This window comes from Mesoplodon densirostris, chromosome X (genome assembly GCF_025265405.1).
Source record: "Mesoplodon densirostris isolate mMesDen1 chromosome X, mMesDen1 primary haplotype, whole genome shotgun sequence".
Taxonomy (NCBI): Eukaryota; Metazoa; Chordata; class Mammalia; order Artiodactyla; family Ziphiidae; genus Mesoplodon; species Mesoplodon densirostris.
Window position 1 is genome coordinate 136,573,412 of NC_082681.1, and position 20,861 is coordinate 136,594,272.

Here is a 20,861-nt window from a genome sequence, read left to right on the forward strand (position 1 = left end):
CTGTTTTAAACTCAACACCGATGGGGGGCGGGGGGCATTGAGTTAAAAATAGTACCAGGGATCATTTTATCTTTGGGGGTCCTTGTGGGTTGCTTCCGCCATTGGGGGAAACGGGAAGGCTGTTTCTAACACTTAGAACTACTTTTATTTATTTATTTATTTTAAACGAATTGCTTTTCTTTAAGAGGCAAAGCCCCTGGACTTCCCTGGCGGTCCAGTGGTTAAGACTCCGTGCTCTCAATGCAGGCGGCATGGGTTCGATCCCGGGTCGGGGCCCTAAGATCCCACATGCTGCACGGTATGGCCCCCAAAAAGAAAAAGGCACCATTCTTATCTCTGATTCCCACCTTAAAACAACCCAAGTCCGGACGGATGTTTTGTCGGGAGGTACGCGATTTACAAATGCCCCATCTCAGCCCTTGGCAGTCTTTTTCCAGGATCCCAACATCGAGCCGCATCCCGGGGGCATTTCTCCAGGTTCATTGCCTGGGGACTTCTTGTGGCTCTGGCCAAGGCAGTATTTTATCTTCATGTCACCAGCCTTGAATGTGTTTAGGAAATCAGGTGTCAGAAAGCAGCTTCACCTGCGCCGTCTCCTTGAAGGAAAGCAATAGCATCGCTGTCTCCAGACCCTCTGCTCTCCGGCTGGAAAAAGCCGCAGAGATGCACATCCCACCTCCCGGGCCATATTTGGCTGCTTTGCATCTGACCACCCCCCCATCACATTTCTTAAAATCTTGGCTTTCTGTCACTCATGAAAACTTGGGTCCTTCCAGCTAGCCGCCTCTCTGCGTTTCTCACGTTTCTTTCTGAGCCCTGGGGTTGCCGGCTCTCTTCCTGGCTTGTACTTTTCCTTATTTAACGCTTTCGAATCGGACGCTTGTTCAAGAAACCCCAACAATAAACGGACTCCTAATTTATCTGTCCGACGTGTGTGAGTAACGCTTCACACTTGCAGGAAAGCCTCTGGCCTCGAGGGAGGGTTTTCTTTCTGTTTGTTTAAAGAGACTTTTCCGAGCCACGCAGAAGAAGTAAGGCCACTGTGCTTTGTTCTGGGGTCTTTGGAAATCACATCAAGGGTGTGATGCATTTCTGGATCTTTTGGCATCACAATGTGTTTATGTGAAGAAAGCTGCCGGCCGGCGAAGCCTGCTATGGGAGTAGGGATTCTGCACGTTCGTTCCCTGGGCTGTCTTTGCACTGGGCGTAGGGAGGATGATTCTAAAAAGCCGAGCCTTTTTGGGTGCTGACCTCGGACCGTGTGTATCGCTAGGGCATCTGGGTTCTTTCCCATCGACTCTGTTCTCTCCCCCTTCCCTTCCTTTCTCTCCTTCCTTTTAAGAAAACGAGGTACCCCAGAAACAGACAGACTGGGACGTTGGCGTCCGTCATATTTTTCTCCTTCTGCATATTATGGATTGCCTCTGTTCCTGGGGGCATGGGGTGGGGGATTCAAACGTATAATTTTTCTGCACAAACATTTTGAGTTTAAAGGGGCCAGTTTTCAGTCATGATAACCTGACACTTCCAGAGCGTTCTCCGTCGAACGTTAAGTGGAATGTGGCCTTCAGTGTCTTAGATAAAGTATCTTTGCTGGCATCCAGAGTTTCTCGTAAAAACACAGCCCCTAACCGTTAAGGATGTGTCTTATCTGGGTCTGCCCAGGACTCTGCTTCCTCAAAATGGTGTGTGTTTCACGCTCAGGTCTTGCTATAAAGTCAGTTTCCTTTCAGAGTCCCGCTCTCATCCCGGCTTAGGGAGGCGGGCGCCTCAGTGTGTGTTTGGAGTGACCCCGGGGTCTCGGCCACCCTCTGAGCAAGGCCTGACCCGCTGAGAAGGCCTGGGGCCCTTCACAGGCTTCTGAAAGCACCGCGGCCCTCGGACGGTTCATTTTTCTGGTTTCCGGGAGCAGTCTGGACCAATCCCGTACACATAGCTAGAATTCTTTTCCTTGGGAACCTGCAGCCCCGTGTGTCCCCGTCCTATAAATTGTGCTGAATTAAAACCCAGCGTTGGACGTTTTGCAGCTGTTCTGGCCACCGGGGGCTGGGTTTGCAGCTCTGCCTGGAAACACAAGCCCTTCTGTGCCTCTCACGGCTAGCAGACCCACGGCTGGGCCTTCGGGGTCCTCCTTCTACGTGTTGGGGGCCCTTGGCCACCCTCCTCTGAACTTTGCTGGCTTCGTCCTCTGCAGCCCCGTGTGGGTGGAATACAGCTGCTGCTTGCCTTGGGTGGCTTCAGCCTCCAGCCCCGCCGGCCTCTCCTCCGGCCCTGCTGTGCACACAGCCAGCCCCATCCTGTCACGCTCAAGTCAAGGTCCCGAGCGTTCAGGCTCCCCCTTCCTCTCTGCAGACCCGGGTTCCTGGCCTGCAGCCCTGGCCTAGACCCGGGCTGTGGGCCAGCCCTGCAGACGCAGGGCCCTCCCAGGCCCTGGGGTTTGGAACCTGCAGTGGTCTCCGGTCCCCCCGGCTGCTTGGGCCCATCCCGGCTTCCCAGGCTATGACTCTGAGGCTGGGGGCTCCACGTGGCCTCTTTGCTGGGGTTGTTTCTGCCGGTTTTCTGGGAGCACTCTTAGACTGTCTGCTCAGTGGTTTGCCCTTTGGCCTGAAGCAAGGTGGGATGCTTTGCCTGCCTCTTGTTTTCAGCCCAGTTTGTTCACCTTCTCGGCTGACCCACACTCACTCAATGTTTTGGGTGACGTGAGACCAGATGGGATAGGCTTTTAGCAGACGGCAGATGGCACGAGACAGGGGCAGCTTCCTCAGCAAGTGTTTCCTTAGGGAGACGGGCATCGCTTCCTCTGTTAGAAGGATGGAGCCCGGTGGTCTCCGCAGCTGTCCTTGAAAGAGGACTTCTCCTGAGAGATTTTGTCACGTGGGGTCGACAGCAGATGCATTTCCCCTCGGACGGTGGGTGTTCTGGGAGATGGTACTTGATGAGTCTTCTTGGGGCTTTTGCTTCCAGGAGGATCCCGGCTGGGTCTTCGTGGAAATGAGGCAGTGACTGGAGGGTAGGTGACATCGGGAAGGTCACGTCTCGTGCACAGCGCCAGGGACGCCGGGATTGGGGTTTATGGTCCAGCGGAGGAGCTGATAATTGTGTCGATGGCCAATTTGTTGCATACATACTAACCTTTGTGATTCCATGCCTGGACAGAGTTGATTCTATTTATATATATATATATATATACATATTTATATATGTATAATATATAATGTAAATATGCATATAAACATAAGTATATGTATTTACATATATAAATATATATACTTTTATATCCTATCTATGTATATCTTTTTTATGTTCTGTCAATTATCTGTCATCTATTATCATTCATCTATGTATTTATTACATATCTATCATCTGTCTACATTTTTATCATCTATGTATGTATTTATGTATTATTTATAATCTATCTATGCATCTATAATCTATCATCTATGCCTTTGTCCATTTTCTGTCCATTATCTATCGATCTATTATCTGTATCTATTATCTATATCATCTATGTATTTATCTATGTATCTATGATCAATTTATCATACGTCTCTGTATCTAACATCTTTCTATGTATCTATTATTTATCATCTATATACTTATTATTTATTTATCATCTATGTATCCATGTATTTTCTATTACCTATCAATTTGTCATATCTATCTATCTATCTGTCTCTGTTTATCTGTCCATCCATCCATCCGTCCTATACATTTATGGGTAAACTGAAGATGCATTGAGCAGCTTTGATTCTCCCTGCAGGAAATTTAATGAGTTAGCGCATTTCTCCTTCAAGGACAGCTGTCATTGGTCAACGTGTCGTGGGTTCACACGTTTCCCTGCTCCATAAGACACTCTGGCAGGAACCGTGGGATTCCTGCAGGCCACCCTCCTCCCGGAACCTCTGAGGGCTCAGCATTTCCAGCTTCTCACCCAGGAGAGTTGGGGGAGCATCACCCTGCACTCAGTGCCTGGTCCCCTGGCTCCGAGGCTGGTGTGGCCCTCACCCCTTCACACGCACTTGGCCAGAGAGCTACACCATGCCTCTCGGGCCCGGGCAGCTGGCCCCGTAGTGGGTGGGCTGAGTGGCCGCAGGCCTGCCTGGGGGGTGTGTGTGGGGGCTCTCCCCATGGAGGAGCCCGTTCCTGGGCTGTGGGCGGTGAAGCCCACATGGAGGGTCTCCAGTGGCAGGAGGACATGGGGGAGGTCCAGCCGCTGGGATGCAGTGACCGGGTCACCTCCCTTCCCGCTGGCATCCGGGGTCTCGCGTACCAGGCCACGGGGGCCAGTCCTGGGTTTGTGATCAGGTTGGTTCGGGGCTGTCCTGCCGTGTACGGCCTCGTGAAGGAGCGCGGCCCAGGACAGCAGAGGCGGCACACGCGTAGTGCCCGAGCCAGTGGTGAGCCTGCCTGGGTGGGTGTCTGGCAGGAGGGACACCCCCTGGGAGGGGCTGGTGAGGTCGGGGCGAGGGGCTGGCAGGGGCCCTCCCTGGTCTTGTCCTGAGCACCCCGGCGAGGCGTTGGGATGGGTTGGGACGGGGCGGTGGATGAAGGGAGGAGCAGATACACAGTCGGGGGGGGATGGTGGGTGCACGATGCACATGCAGGAAGGCATGTCCGTACTGCTGGCAGCGCAGGGGGAGACCGAGCAGGGAGCCCCCGGCCCTGCCTTTCCTCCTCTGCCTCTGACCTCGTGTGGACACCTCTGGGTGAGGTGACGGGAGCACGTTACAGACTGAGTCTTTGTGTCCCCCCCGAATTTGTTTGTGGAAGCCCTGACCCCTGAGGGGATGGTGTTAGACAGTGGGGTCTTTGGGAGGTGATGAGGGTTAGATACGGCCATGAGGGTGGGGTCCCCGTGATGGGATTAGTGTCCTTATAGGAAGAGGAAGAGACCAGAGCTCTCTCTCCACCACGAGAGGACACGGCAAGTGTGCAGCTGTGCAAACCAGGAGGAGAGCCTTGCTGGGAACTAATGTGCCCTCGCCGTGGTCTCGGCTAACAGCCTCCAGGACTGTGAGAGGCACATGTCTGTTGTTTAAACCACCTTGTCTGTGCTACTTTGTTATAGCAGCCAGTATTAGCGCTCTCCAGGGAAACGGAACCAACAGGATATATCTAATATCTATGTAGATGGATAGATGATCGATAATAGATAGATGATAGGTAGATAGCTAGCTAGCTAGCTAGATGATAGATATGTAGATGATAGACATATGATAGGTAGATAGATGATATAGATAAATGTAGGTATTGGTTCTGTTTCTCTGCAGAACCCTGTGTAGTACATATATCTGTATCTTCATCTCTATATCGGTATGTATATATTGATTGATTGATTGGAATTGACCTACACAGTTCTGGAGATCAGGAAGTGCCACTGTCTGCCATCTGGAGCCCCAGGAAAGCCGGTGGTGTGTTCAGTCCGAGTCCAAAGGCCTGAGAACCAGGCACACAGATGTCCAAGGGCAGGAGGAGATGGACATCCCAGCTCAAGGACAGAGAGAGAGAGAGAATTCTCCCTCTGCCTTTCTGTTCTAGTCAAGTGTCAACTGATTAGACGGGGCCCACCCTCCCTGGGGAGAGCCGTCTGCTTTCCTCCATCCACCTGTTCAAATGCTCATCTCGTCCAGAAACACCCTCCCAGACACATGCAGGGATCACGGTGCCCCAGCCAACGTGATGCATATCTTTACTTATCATGCAGCCCGAGCTGGCAGGTAGAGCAGCTGAGTGCCATGGGACGTGACCAGGGCTGCAGGCCTCAGCGGGCACAGCTCTTGGGTCCAGCCGACTCTGTCGCCCACGTGCTCAGGGGTGGCTGGGGGCTTCTTCAAACTACCTGTTACCTCACCCGGCCTGCAGAGGGGGTGGGGCTTATATTCACACATAAAAGACTCCTGCTTAGAAAGGCCTCTGTCGGGTCCACGTGGAGGCTGTTTTCTCTCCCCCTTTCCGCATTTATTCCTGTCATCCCTGGGGCTTCTCCCCACATGGCTCTTTCCTCTGGTGTTGGCCCTTTTAGCATAACCATTTTTATTTTTTTTAAAAAAATTATTATTTATTTATTTTTAAAATTTTGGCCATGCTCTGTGGCTTGTGGGATCTTAGTTCCCCGACAAGGGATGGAACCCGTGCCCCCTGCAGTGGAAGCCTGGAGCCCTAACCACTGGAACGCCAGGGAAGTCCCATGGACCTCTTGTATTTCTCGGTTTGGAGGGAGTTGCCACAGGGTTTAGTGGTGACCGCTGCAGGAGGGAAGGTTTAGGATCCACGTGAGGTGACATCACGAGGCTGAAGAGCCGTGGGGCCCTTCAGCTGCCCCCAGCTCTTCCTGTCCCCCTGCTGTTGGTGGAAGCAGCCGTGCTTCGTGGCTGACACCTGCACTCGTTTCTCAAGCTGTGGAAACACGCCAGCATGAGAGGCGGCCGTCAGGTCCTCCTGCCACAAGGATGAGCCGTCATCCAGGCGACGGTGCCATGCTGGCTTGAGCTGGTGCCTTTTCCACATTCCTCTGGACCGGCTGGCTGGGTCCCTGCTTCCAGACGATGCCCATCGGAAGCTAGTTAGGGCTCTCGGTTGCCTGAAAACTCATACTTTGTGCTGGCTAATTTTATGTCCATGTGGCTGGGTTGTGGACCCAGCTTTGTGGTCAAACGCTGGTTTAGAGGTTGCTGGGAAGATATTTTTTAAGATGAGAGGAAGGTTGGGACTTCCCTGGTGGTGTAGCGGTTAGGACTCTGTGCTTCCACTTCAGGGGGCACGGGTTCGATCCCTGGTTGGGCAACTAAGATCCTGCATGCCCCATGGCATGGCCAAAAAAAAAAAAAAAAAGATGAGATAAACATTGAAATCATGCAGCAACATGGATGGACCTAGAGATGATCATACTGAGTGAAGTAAGTCAGAGAAAGACAAATATATAATATCACTTATATGTGGAATCTAAAATATGATACAGATGAACTTCTGTACAAAACAGAAACAGACTCACAGACATAGAAAACAAACTTATGGTTACCAAAGGGGAAAGGGGTAACTAAGGAGCTTGGGATTAACAGATATACTCTATATAAAATATAGAGTATATATGTACTCTATGAGTATATGTACTCTATATAAAATTAACAGTACTCTATATAAAATAAACAACAAGGATTTACTGTAGAGCATGGGGAACTATATTCAATATCTTGTAAAAACCTATAATGGAAAAGAATCTGAAAAAATATATCACTAAATCACTCTGCTGTCCACCAGAAACCAGCACCACATTGTAAATCAACTACAATTTAAAAAAAATGGACACCAGGAGACTTTGACATAACCAGATTGTCCTTCACAATGTGGGTGGGCCTTGTCCAATCAGTTGAAGGTCTTAGGAGAAGAAAAGACTGAGGTTCCTCAAGGAACAGGGAATTCTGCCTCCAGATGGTCGTGGGTCTCAACCTGTAACCTCAGCTCTCCCTGGGTCTCCAGCCTGCTGGTCTACCCTGCAGATTTTGGGGTGCCCCCTCTACACATCTATGGTTGAATGAACCAATTCCTTCAAATAATCTCTCTGTCTCTTTCTGTCTCCCTTTCTCTTTCTCTCTGTGTTTCCTGTTGGTCCATTTCTCTGGAGGGACCCATAACTAAACATACTTTATGTCCATAGATGGCACTACAAGAAAGCCAGTTAGAGTTGGGGGTCCAAGGAATACAGGAGCCAAGCCCCTCCCAGTCATGAGAGGACCTGTCAAAAAAAAATTTCATTTCCTCATACTGACGGACTTAATTGCCAAGCATCTTCCTCTCGTGTAAAACACCCAAGCTGTGGTCACCCCATTCGCTGTCAATTTTAAACATTTCCTTGTCATTGAATTCTGCTTCTCAGATGCCAATTTTTTTTTTGTAATTCAGCAAATGTAGTTTTAATAAACCCTTCTTAAAGAAACTGTAAGTCTTAATTCTGCGTAATTGATAGTTGAACAGAGAAAATATTCAACTCTGTAGTTTAGATTAAAACAATATTGGCAATTATTGTTACAAAATAAAATGGTAATATTATAAAGCTGTCAATGTGAAAATTACATTACTAACCAAAGCTATCAGGAAAAATGAAATAGAATAAGAAATTCATGTAAGTATTCCAATTTTATCATTCTTTAAAGATAAAAATTAAAAATGTCACATTAATTTAATAATACAAGTAATAGATACATAAACAATTATCAAGGTATGGAACCAAACCCTAAGCCAACATGATACTGATGCCTGCTATCTGCTATCATTAGTGTTCCTTTTTTCATTCTTTGAAAACTTCCTTGAATTTTTCATTTATTTTAAAAAAAATTAAAAATTTTTATTGAAGTATTGTTGATTTACAATGTGGTGTTAGTTTCAGATGTACCGCAAAGCGATTCAGTTTTATATTCAGTTATATATATATATATATATTCTTTTTCAGATTCTTTTCCCATATAGGTAATTATGAAATATTGAGTATAGTTCCCTGTACTATACAGTAAATCCTTGTTGGATAAAGAAGATGTGGTACATATATACAATGGGATATTACTCAGCCATAAAAAAGAATGAAATAATGCCATTTGCAGCAACATGGATGGACCTAGAGATGATCATACTAAGTGAAGTTAGACAAATATCATGTGATATCACTTACATGTGGAATCTAAAATAATGATACAAATGAACTTATTTGCAAAACAGAAATAGTCACAGACAGAAAAATTCACGGTTGCCAAAGGGGAAAAGGGGGAGGGATAAATTAGACTGGGATTAACATACACACATTACTATATACAAAACAGATGAACAGCAGAGGTCATTATTAGTGAACATGCTTTTTTTTTTTGCTATGAACATTTGATTTATTTCCCTATAATGTTAATACCCTTTAACCATCATCCTACATCACATACAACTTTGTATCCTGTTTTGGTGTTTTTTTTTTTTTCGCTCCATCATTTCTCTGTGGTCGATTGAAAACCAAGTATAAGTGACTGCAAAAACTTGCCTCTTTTTTTGGTCACTTGCATAAGGTTCTAAACTGTTCATCATGTAAAGCATGATCGCTTTACAGGTGATTCCCTCTTAGTTATGCATATACCCCCTTAATATCACATTTCTTTTCTTCCCCAACTTTATTGAGGCAAATTGACCTGTAACATTGTGGATGCTTCGTGATGGATGTGCTTAAATAGAATTGTGCAAAGCTCAGGGCATGCTCCGAAGGTGCTGGTGGTTTAATTCTCCCGTGAAGAATCCAAGCACTTTTTCTTGCATCTTTACCAGGAGCCATGGGTGTCCCCCACCTCTGATGTGTTGGGATAATTTTTGGGAAGCGCTTGTTTTCCTACCAGCCCTGGACGGCCCCGGAGTCCTGGGTGGTGGCTTCTGAGGCCACCCCATCACAAATTTGTTTGTTTGTTTTTGGCCACACGTTGCCGCACGCGGGGTTCTAGTTCCCCGACCAGGGATGGAACCCGTGCCCCCTGCCTTGGAGGCGCGGAGTCTTACCCACGGGACAGCCGGGGAAGTCTGAATGCATCACTAATTTTGATCCCCCGGCACTTCTGTCGAGGCTGATGCCTGGGCCTGGCTTCTCTGAGTTACGTCCTGGGTCGGCTGTGGTTTTTCTCAGACATTTTCATCCTCTCCACGTCCGTTCTCTGGCAACTGACAGCTGGTGCTGTCGATTTTGGGTCTCCCACCTCCAGCCCACACGAGCCCCCTTCTCACGGAGAAATTCCCGGGACCTATACACATCCACGCCTCCCCTGTTGTCCGTGATTCAGCACCGTCTTCACCCATGTTGAGCAGCTTTATTGAGATTTAATCCACCATTAAATCATACAATTCAGTACAGTTTTCAGGAGACCTGCCTCGTGGTGCTTGGGCTTCTGGCTTATGCCACCCATCGCCGAAAGCATGAACTCCTGCTCTCTAGAGGCATCTGGACAGCATGACATGTGCATGGCCTCCCTGGACCCACCATCACTTACTGTGACACAGTATCATTCCTCACACCATTGCTCGTAGGACTAAGTCACTTTTTTCTTTTATAAATTTATTTTATTTACTTATCTTTGGCTGTGTCGGGTCTTTGTTGCTGCGCGCGGGCTTTCTCTAGTTGCGACGAGCGGGGGCTACTCTTTGTTGCGGTGTGCGGGCTTCTCATTGCGGTGGCTTCTCTTGTTGCAGAGCACAGGCTCTAGGGCGCAGGCTTCAGTAGTTGTGGCACGTGGGCTCAGTAGTTGTGGCTCATGGGCTCGAGAGCGCAGGCTCAGTAGTTGTGGCGCACGAGCTTAGTGGCTCCGCGGCATGTGGGATCTTCCCGGACCAGGGCTCGAACCCGTGTCCCCTGCACTGGCAGGCGGATTCTTGACCACTGCGCCACCAGGAAAGTCCCCTAAGTAGCTTTTTAATGTAGGGTCTGGATGTCTTTCTAGATTGTTTCCTTTTCTGCCAATCTCACCTTAGGATTGATACATAGATGATATGATGTATTCATATACTAAGCTTTCCCATCTCTGCCCCCCCTGGCCTCTCTAGTCTTAATGCTTCTAGATCATTCTATCCCTGGGATGAATGGCCACCCTGTTCCTCTTCCCTGGTCACCAAACGGGGCACAGGCTGGTATGGTGTCCAAAGGGCCTGATGGTGGCTTTGTCTGGAAAGGTTGCATCCCATCATCGGTCTGTCAGGCAGGTCTCACTAGTGAGACTTTTAAGTTTCTTAATTATCGTGGTTTATCGACACAGCCATTCTTAAGGACCTACGTGACGCTGCATGTCAGGAAAACGTGTTCCTGGGGCCAGCTGACATGGAGGTTCAGCTATATGTCATTTTAACATCATTCTGTCAATTTTGAGGACTCTGAGACACATGAACACACACATGCCTAAGATGGTAGGAGGTCCATGAAAGGGCGGCTTATGTATGTCCGTCTTCATTTGTGAGAAGAATACCAGAATTTCCAAGTCCCTACCCATCCCCCATTATTCACGATTAAGCAAGTTGTTTCCATTTTAAGCTGAGAAATACTTCACCATACAATACACCCAGTAAATGGCGCAATTCAGTGGTTTTTAGTATATTTGCAGAGTTGTACAAACACCATTGCTATGTCATTTTGGAACATTTAAAAAAATCACCTCCCAAGGGAATCCCTGTACCTGTTACCTGTCACTCCCCACTCCTGTTCCCCCCCCCCCCAGGTCCTCTGTCTCCATGCATTTGCCTATTTGAGAATTTCATGTAAATTGAATCATGGCATATATGCTCTTTTTGGGTCTGGCTTCTCTCACTGAGCATCATGCGTTCAAAGTCCATGGACACTTGGGTTGTTCTCACTTTTCTGGTTACTGGGAATCATGGTACTCGGAGCATTCATCACAGGTATTTGAGTGGATACGTGTTTTCATTTCTCCTGGATAGATTGATACTAGGAGTGGCATAGCTGGGCTATTGTATCTCCATGTTTAACCATTTGAAGAATCACTAGGCTCTTTTCCAAAGTGGTTCCTGCAATTTACATCCCCACCAGCAGTGGAGGAGGGTTCCGATTTCTCTACATCTGTACCAACTTTGTTATTTTCTGTTTCTTTCTCTCTTTCTTCTTCTTTTAAATGGTGTTTTTTTTTTTGTGGTAAAAGTTACATAATATAAAACATATTGTGTGGCTTTGATTTATGTTTTTTGCTAAGGCTCTCTTCAAAGAGGTTTGTTGTTATTTCCCAGTGGAGCACAGGATCAAAGATTTAAGCAGTGAAGAAATGAATTGACCACCCACGTGCTCTTGGAAAGAATTCAGGGTGGCTTACACGTGTCTGTGGAAGATAGAAAACACGGAACAGAGACCAAAGTCCAGAAACCTGGTAGATGAGGGACGAGGTAGTGTTGCTGCTAGCCTGGGCTTAGCAAACCCCTGTACCTGGTGTCCGCTTTGTCTCGTGACAGCGGGCAGTCCTGGCTGGGGGTCCAGCTCTCAGTATTTGATAAAAGGACCAGGCACGGGGTCATCCCCAATTCAAAAGGGAGCCAGAAGGCTCGGGTCATTTCACAACAACTGGACAGGGGCCAAGAAGGCAGAGTTCTTTGTTTTGCTTTTTAGTTTAGTTCTTTTCTCTTTTAGGAAGGCTATATTACATGGCATTAGTTTAGACTTTTTAAAAAAAGTTCCTGGGAATTCCCTGGCAGTCCAGTGGTTAGGACTCGGCGTTCTCACTGCTGAGGGCCTGGGTTCAGTCCCTGGTCGGGGAGCTAGGATCCCGCAAGACGTGTGGCATGGCCAAAAAAACAGTTCCTACTTTGAGATAATTGTAGATTCATGTGCAGTTGTGAGGATTAAAATGGAGCAACCCTTTACCTGTTTTTCTCCCAGGGCTACCCACTTGCAACACGGCCGTACCATATCCCAACCTAGATGTTGACTTGGGTGCAATGCAATGCTTTTATTCAGAATTCCCTGTTCTGACTTGTATTCGCACGTGTATGCGCGCCTGTGCGATCCTGTTGCATGTGTGGCTTTGAGAATCCACCATCACGGTCAAGACACAGGGCGGTTCTGTGACCCCAAGGATCCCTGGCGTGGCCCATCTGCTTCCCACACCAACCCCCCACCCCTGGCAGCCACTAATCTGTTCTCTATAATTCTGTCATTTCAAGACTGTCATAGAAATGGAGGCATACACAATGGAACCCTTTTGAAATGGCTCTTTTTCTCCCCACTCGGCATAATTCCCCAGAAATCCACCCACCTGGTTGCCAGAACACGATGCTTTCTTTTGAATAACACCTGTAAAATGACAGTCACACTAAAGATCTTTCTTGTACGAACAAGGCTGCAGTGAATATTTTTGTTCCTGTGTCTCTGCAGAGCTGTGGGAGTATGTCTGTGGCATTAAATTCTTAGAAGTAGAATTGCTACGTAGGGGACATGCACGTTCACTTTAGACCCCCTCCAACTCACCTCCTAAAAGATACAGCCTCCGTGGAAAATTGAGTAAATGTGCAAACGGTTCATTTTTCTGGGGCGTTGCCATCCTGGATGGGACGGAGCTGTTCGGATTTGATGAAACCCACTAACTTCCTTTGCTTTTATTTTCTTTAAGGAGGAGTGAGTTCCAACATCCTGTTGCATATCTGTATTTTCTTCAGTATCGGTGAATTCCTTGTTATTTCCTTTTTCTCTTTTTTTGGGAGGGTACAAGTTCGGGTCAGGCACCTGTGAGGCCAAACGAGCCCAGGCGTTGGAGTTTGGAGCACAGAAAGGTTTATGGCAAGGTCCTGCAAGGAGACTGTGGCATGTGCCCCCAAACCCCCGGACTCCCCGAAGGATTTCAGCAAAGCATTTTTAATGGGAAGGTGAAGGAAGGGTGTGGGTGGTGATTGCAGACTTCCTGGTGCAGGAATCCTTTGTCCACGTAGGTCAGGTCACAGCATTCCTGTTAACCTTCAACAAAACCAACGTTATTCTCTGCTGTGCAACTTTTTCTCTCTCTATGAATGGAAAGGCGTTACACCCTTAAAGGTTGGAGCCTTGAGAAAGGGCTCTCCTGTATATTTCAGGCTATGGGCAACATTCTGAACTCAAAGCAAAAGAATACAAAGGTTAAAGTAAAAGAAACAGCCCTAATGTGGAGTCACACATGTTCTTCTCCGTTGCCCTTGGAGCTGTCTCTAATGTGCCGTGAGCTCGGTATACAGAGAGCTGTCCTTTTGCCATTTTTCCCAAGCGCTGGCCATCACCGAGGCATGAGGTCAGCGCTCCAAGTTAGATGCTGCAAACAGAACCGGGAGCGGAGCGCGTTCTAATCATAGTCTGGAAGGGACCTCTCTCCCCGCACCCTGCAAACATCATGCCATTTGCCAGGATCTCAGTTGCCTTTCTTTTTGCGGTGCGTGGTGATCCAGAAACCAATCCAGGGGCGAGTAGCTCCTGCTGCAGCGTTGGACCCAGAGGCTGCAGAGCTGAGTGGCTTTGGCAGGAAAGGAGCAGGTGAAAGCCTTGTCATGGGCGGCTGGGCCCCATCTGGGACGGGGCAGCTGGCGACGCGGGTCCCAGTCACCACACGGGTCCCAGGCCCGGCTGGTGCGCTTGGGATCAGCTTACATCTGGAATTGACGGAGCCCTTTCTCTGACATCTGTCGGACAGGAGCTGACAGGTCGGAGTTGGTGTTGAACCCAGGATCAAAGACGTGCACGGTGTGGGGAAGAGAGGGGGACCGTGGAGGTGATTTGCAAGGATCCCGTGGATCTGTTTGCAGCTAGATTTCCGGGGGAAGCGTGGAAGGAATGTGCATTGCAGCTGACCTGTGTCGGGGAGATAAGGGGGCAGAGAGGGCCCGGGTCACCTGCCCTCCTAGGGAGCTCCCCCCAGCCAGGCTGGTGTGTCCTCGCGTGGATGTACGTGTGTGTGCAGGTGTACGCCCCTGGTTAGGGTTTGAATCACGCCTCCTCCCCCAAAGAACATATGTTGGAGTCCCCCCCTCCACCAATACTGTAAACTTATTTGGAAATAGGGTCTCTGCAGATGAGTCCTCACCCAGCAGGACTGGGGGCCTAGTAAAAACGGGAAATGTGGACACAGAGATGCTGAGAAGGAGGACCTGTGATGACACAGAGAAGACGGCCCTCTACACGCCAGGGAGAGAGGCCTGGGGCAGACGTTCCCTATAGGCTGACAAAATGAGGACGTGTGCTCTACAGAGACCACCCAGGATGCGCCTGGACTTGTTGGCTGAAGCACCCCCCATCTCAGCAGAAACGCCGTCAGCTTGGCTGGAAGATAAATAACGCACATGCTTGTAGTATAAGCATGTCCCGGTTATTGCATGGGCTCTACTTACACCAAAAATTGCTCATTGCTTGTTGTAAATTATATCTCTATTTCTGTCTTTTCAACTGTATATGTATCTATGTATCTATCATCTACCTACCTGAACTATCCATTTATCTATTCTCAGTCTGTTTATATCCATCTGTTATCTGTCATTTATCTGTCATCTATCAATCTATCATCTATGTATGTATGTATGTATCCAACCATCTTTATCTATCTTCTATGTATCGCTGTATGTATCTTTCTATCATCTTTTAAGCTATCATCTCTATCATCTTTCAAGTTATCCTGTATCTGTCTGTCTATTGATATCTATCTATGTATCTATCTATCCAGAGATTCATTTTAAGGAATTGGCTCATGTAATTATGGTGTCTAGCAGGTCCCAAATCTTCAGAGTGGGCCAGCAGGCTGGGGGAAACCCATGGAAGACTTGCAGTTTGAGTCTAAAGGCCGTCAGGAAGCAGAATTCCCTCCTCCTTGGAGAATCTCAGTCTTTGTTCTACTGAGGCCGTCAACAGATTAGACGAGGCCCACCCACACCAGAGAGGGCAACCTGCTTTCCTCAAAGCCCCTTGATTTAAATGTTCATCTCATCCAATAAAACACTGTCACGGAAACACCCAGAATAATGTCTGACCACATATCTGGACCCCATGGCCCAGCCAGTTTGACACGTAAAATTATCCCAGGAGCTGTGATGGCCATGCAACCATGGAGCACCTGTGATAGGATTCTTCTCTCAGCTGAAGCCAGAGGGAGACGCAGCTCCCATACCAGGCAGGGCACTGGGATTCGACAGCCTGAGACTTGGACTGTTTCTGGCTGGGCGTGTCAGCTTCTTGCTTTGGAAGTCAGCTCTCCATGAAACGTGGGGACTGGCCCACGTCTGGCCTGGATGCCCAGCATCAGGGCGGTGGTCTCGTTCTCAGCACACGTTAGAGGAATGATTCCCTTGACCTCACATCCAGTGCCTTTTGCCTGGCCATTCCTCCGCCCACCCTTCCTGGGGTGCTCCTGCCCATTTCCTCCTTTGCTGCCTGTCCTCCCATGGCTGGTTGAATCACGTGGACCCCTCTGCAATCCAAGGGTGCAGGTGATGCAGATGCAAAGACTAGCCTCTGGGATCTGGGAGGGGCAGCCTCTCTCCTGGGCATCTCTTGCTTCTTCTGGCCCATGCCCTACGCCCGATTCAGAGTCCTCTGAGTGCTGTTGACCTGCAAGGAGGAAACTGTAGACCTTACTCATGTTGGAGGGGGTATGAATGCCTTCACTGGGTTTTCCCGTGGCCACTTCTCAGCAATAGACATGGGGGTAGAGGTGAGATTTTCAGATGTTGCAGATGCCGACGGAAGCGTGTCTACATCGGATCTTTTCACTCGACATGTCTTTTTTTTCTTTAAATAAATTTATTTATTTATTATTTATTTTTGGCTGCGTCGGGTCTTTGTTGCTGTGTGTGGGCTTTCTCTAGTTGTGGTGAGCGGGGGCTACTCTTTGTTGCAGTGTGCGGGCTTCCCATTGCGGCGGCTTCTCTTGTTGCGGAAAACGGGCTCTAGGCATGCGGGCTTCAGTAGTTGTGGCGCCTGGGCTCAGTAGTTGTGGCTCGTGGACTCTAGAGCGCAGGCTCAGTAGTTGTGGTGCATGGGCTTAGTTGCTCCGCGGCACGTGGGATCTTCCCAGACCAGGGCTCGAACCCTTGTCCCCTGCATTGGCAAGCAGATTCTTAACCCCTGCGCCACCAGGGAAGTCCCGACATTTCTTTTTAATGAAGTGGACCGAGGGGTTTGTTTGAAAGCCTCCTTGACAGGGAAACAGAAACTCTCTCTCTGTTCTTTTCAATTCTGGTGGGAGGGACCAAGAGAATTAAGGAACTTTGTTCTTTATTTTAAAATTTAATTTAATTATTTTTTATTAGTTTTTCAAAGTGTAGTTGATTTACTATGTTGTGTTAGTTTCAGGTGTACAGCAAAGTGATTTTATATATATTATATAACATATATAATATTGATACTTGTTATTTATATGTGTATTCCTTTTCAGATTCTTTTCCCATGTAGGTTATTACAGAATATTGAGTAGAGTTCCCTGTGCTATCCAGTAGGTCCTTGTTGTTTATCTATTGTATATATAGTCGTGTGTACATGTTAATCCCAAACACCTAATTTATCCCTCCCTTTTCCCTTTGGTAACCATATGTTTGTTTTCTATGTCTGTGAGTCTGTTTCTGCTTTGTAGATAGGTTCATTTGTGCCATATTTTAGATTCCACATATAAGTGATATCATATGGTATTTACCTTTCCTTTTCTGACTTACTTCACTTAGTATGATGATCTCTAGTTGCATATATATATGACTATCATTTTTACATAAATAAAATAGAAAATAAAATATGTAAAATATGTGAATATAAATATAAAATAAATATATTTATAAATATTATAAATATTTATATAATATATAAATATTATATAATTTATAAATCTTATAAGTAATATAAACATTATAAATATAAATAATAAATATAAAAATAAACATGTATAACTAATAAATATTTGTATAGTATAATATGTAAACATAAATATACAATATTTAATATTCATAAATATTACTTATATTGATAAATATTTATGTTAAAATAAAAGTATCATTTATTTATTTTCATACTGTCTCTTAGCATTAAATAATACATCCTATTTGCTATTATCTTATTTACTTTTCTTGTTTACTTATTTTACATTATTAAATATTTTTAATGTATTAAATATATTAAACATTTAAATATATTAAAATAAATATGTAAAATATGTAATACTTAAAATATATAAACATAATTTTACCTAGGATAAGACTATAGCATAGATACTATTTACAAATATCTAAATAGAAACAAACATTTCATTTATATTTATATAAGAATATATTTTACACATATATTTTTATTTCTTTTCTTTTCCTTAGCAGTGGTATGAAAAAACTTCTGGGCAGCAAGTGTGTTGCAGGTTGCGAAAGTTTGGGGACCTGTGTTGTAATCTACTTTGTCTTAACTGTTCAGTTTCCCCCATAACCTCGCTTTGAGATGAAAGTTCAGGCTGCTGATGAGGCTTCTGTGGTCGTCCTTTGGTTTTTCTCTTTTTTTTTTGGCCCTGCCGCGTGGCTTGCGGGATCTTAGTTCCCCGACCAGGGATTGAACCCAGGCCCTTGGCAGTGAGAGCCCCAAGTCCTAACCACTGGACCACCAGGGACTTCCCCGTCCTTTGCCTCTTCTGTGTAACACTGGGCGCTGTAAGATGTCCCCTCCAGCCCAAGACCCCAGCGTGCACCTGTGCTCAGGGCACACAGTCGGCGCAGCACAGTGCTCCACATGAGTTCAGAACCTTCTGGTCTGCGTTTTCAGGAGGACAGATGGATACCACGGGGACAAGAAAAGTTGAGTTGGGTCCTCCCTAAGGCTCCCCGCCCTGCAGCGCGGTGCTGGAACCCTTCTCTGGAAACACCAGGAGCCTAGGAAAATAGCTCTTGTATTAATACGGCTCACCTGCCCAGGAACTAAACCCACACGTGGTTGGAATCCCTTTAGTAGAATCAAGCCTGGATGTCTGGGAACTTTGTGGGGCGCCCGAAGGACTCATTTGGGGTTCCCACGAAGGACGTGCTCTTTCTGATGGATGTGGTGACGGGACATATTCTCGGGACGGGGGCAGGAGGAGTGGTGGTCCTCCCCACCTCCCGGGAGATATTGGTGCCCCTGCATCCCTCTTGGGGCTTTTCTTTGTAGGGTTGTTGCTTCATGTTATGGGCAGCGACGCCTTACTGCCCTGGTGGACAACAGGTTGTCCCCATTTATTAGAAGGATTTTCTAACAAGTGGATTAAACCTGACTCCTGGCCAACAGGTGGAATTATCCCCTGAGCTTGGACCGCTCGGGGCTGCTCAGTGTTCCCTGTGTGATGGTGGAGACCCAGGATGGGCTAGGATACCCCATGGTGGGGGTGAAGTATGCCCCACTGTATGCAGGTATGGCAGGAGGTTTATCCATCCTTCTCTACGGAGAGACAGGTGCTGCCCTGAGGAACCTTGGCTTTACGTTGGCAACTGGCCTTGTCTCTCCACGGCAGATTCCTGGAAGTGATTTTTCGAGATCAAACGCTAGAAGCACGTGTAATTGCACTAGATATTACCCAGTTTCCCCTGATGGGGACTGTGCTGTTTTGCACTCCTACCCACGCTGTAGGTGAGAGAAATGAGGATGTTGAAGTCTTTGAACTTCCACCAACCTGATGGATGACATGGTATCTCGCAGTTTTCGTTAGCTATTAACATTTCTCTTATTAGGTGTAAACTTGGGCATGTGGTTTTTTTTTTTTTTTAGAAGATGTTGGGGGTAGGAGTTTATTAATTAATTAATAAATTTATTTTTGCTGTGTTGGGTCTTCACTTCTGTGCGAGGGCTTTCTCTAGTTGTGGCAAGCGGGGGCCACTCTTCATCGTGGTGCGTGGGCCTCTCACTATCGCGGCCTCTCTTGTTGCGGAGCACAGGCTCCAGACGCGCAGGCTCAGTAGTTGTGGCTCATGGGCCTAGTTGCTCCGCGGCATGTGGGATCCTCCCAGACCAGGGCTCGAACCCGTGTCCCCTGCATTGGCAGGCAGATTTTCAACCACTGCGCCACCAGGGAAGTCCAGGCATGTGTTATTAAGGGCCATTTCAGTATGTTTTTTGTTTTTGTTTTTTTGCGGTACGTGGGCCTCTCACTGTTGTGGCCTCTCCCGTTGTGGAACACAGGCTCTGGACGTGCAGGCTCAGCGGCCATGGCTCACGGGCCCAGCCGCTCCGCGGTATGTGGGATCTTCCCGGACCGGGGCACGAACCCATGTCCCCTGCATCGGCAGGCGGACTCTCAACCACTGTGCCACCAGGGAAGCCCCTTTTCAGTATGTTTTTATATCAACAAGTGCTTTTGCCCTTCTCTGTAGAGTTTTTTTTTCTTTCTTCTTCTTCTTGATTTTTAAGAACTCTTTACATACTCGGAAAATAGCCCTTTGAATGTGACTTTGCTTATCGTGTTGTTTTAATTTTAATTTTGGGTAGGATTTTCTTCTTCTTCTTTTTTTTTGGCCACGCCTCGTGGCTTGTGGGATATTAGTTCCCAAACAGGGATGGAACCCACGCCCCCTGCATTGGGAGCATGGACTGTTAACCACTGGACCGCCAGGCAAGTCCTTATGGTGTTTGTTTTTTTTTTTAAACTGTGTACACTTTTTTAAGGAGTGAAATTGGTCTATTTATTCTTCTCAATATTGAGTTAGAATTAGGAAGGCATTTCTTACTCTGAGGTTGAGAATAAATTTGTCCCTGCCTTCTTCGAATATTTTCATTGTTTAGCTTTTTTCCTCTTGGAGTTCATTTTGATGTGTCCTGGGAGGTATGGATCTCATTTCATCTGTTTTCAAAGGTCTTTTTAGATGTCCCCACACCATTTATTAAAAAGTTTATCTTTTCTAGACAACAAACTAGTGGTTACCAGTGGGGAGAGGGAAAGGGGGAAGGGAGAGATAGGGGTAGGGGATTAAGAGGTACAAACTGCTGTGTATGAAATAAATAAGCTACTGGGACTTCCCTGGTGGTCCAGTGGATAAGACTCCACACTTCCACTGCAGGGGGCATGGGTTCCATCTCTGGTCGGGGAACTAAGATCCTGCATGCTGTGTGGCACGGTCAAAAAAAAAAAAAAAAAAGAAGAGCTACAAGGATATATTGTACAGCACAGGGAATACAGCCAATATTTAATAATAACTATAAATGGAGTATAACCTTAAGATATTGTGAATCACTGTGTTGTACACCTGAAACTTATAAAATATTGTATAGCAACTCTACTTCAATAAAAAACGTGTAAAAACAATGAAATAAAGGAGACAGGGAAAATACAAAATTCATCTTTGCCACCTTGATCCTATAGTTAAAGCTCCTAGAACTAGCCAGTTCCTACAGGTAGCAAATAACTGACCTGTAA

General features: G+C 46.9%; 1 protein-coding gene across 1 annotated transcript in view; it reads left to right on the top strand.

The window, feature by feature from the left end:
* The window catches only part of DHRSX (dehydrogenase/reductase X-linked), a 195,733-nt gene that overhangs the window by 10,696 nt on the left and 164,176 nt on the right, over window positions 1–20,861 (top strand). The gene's annotated exons all lie outside the window — the stretch shown is intronic.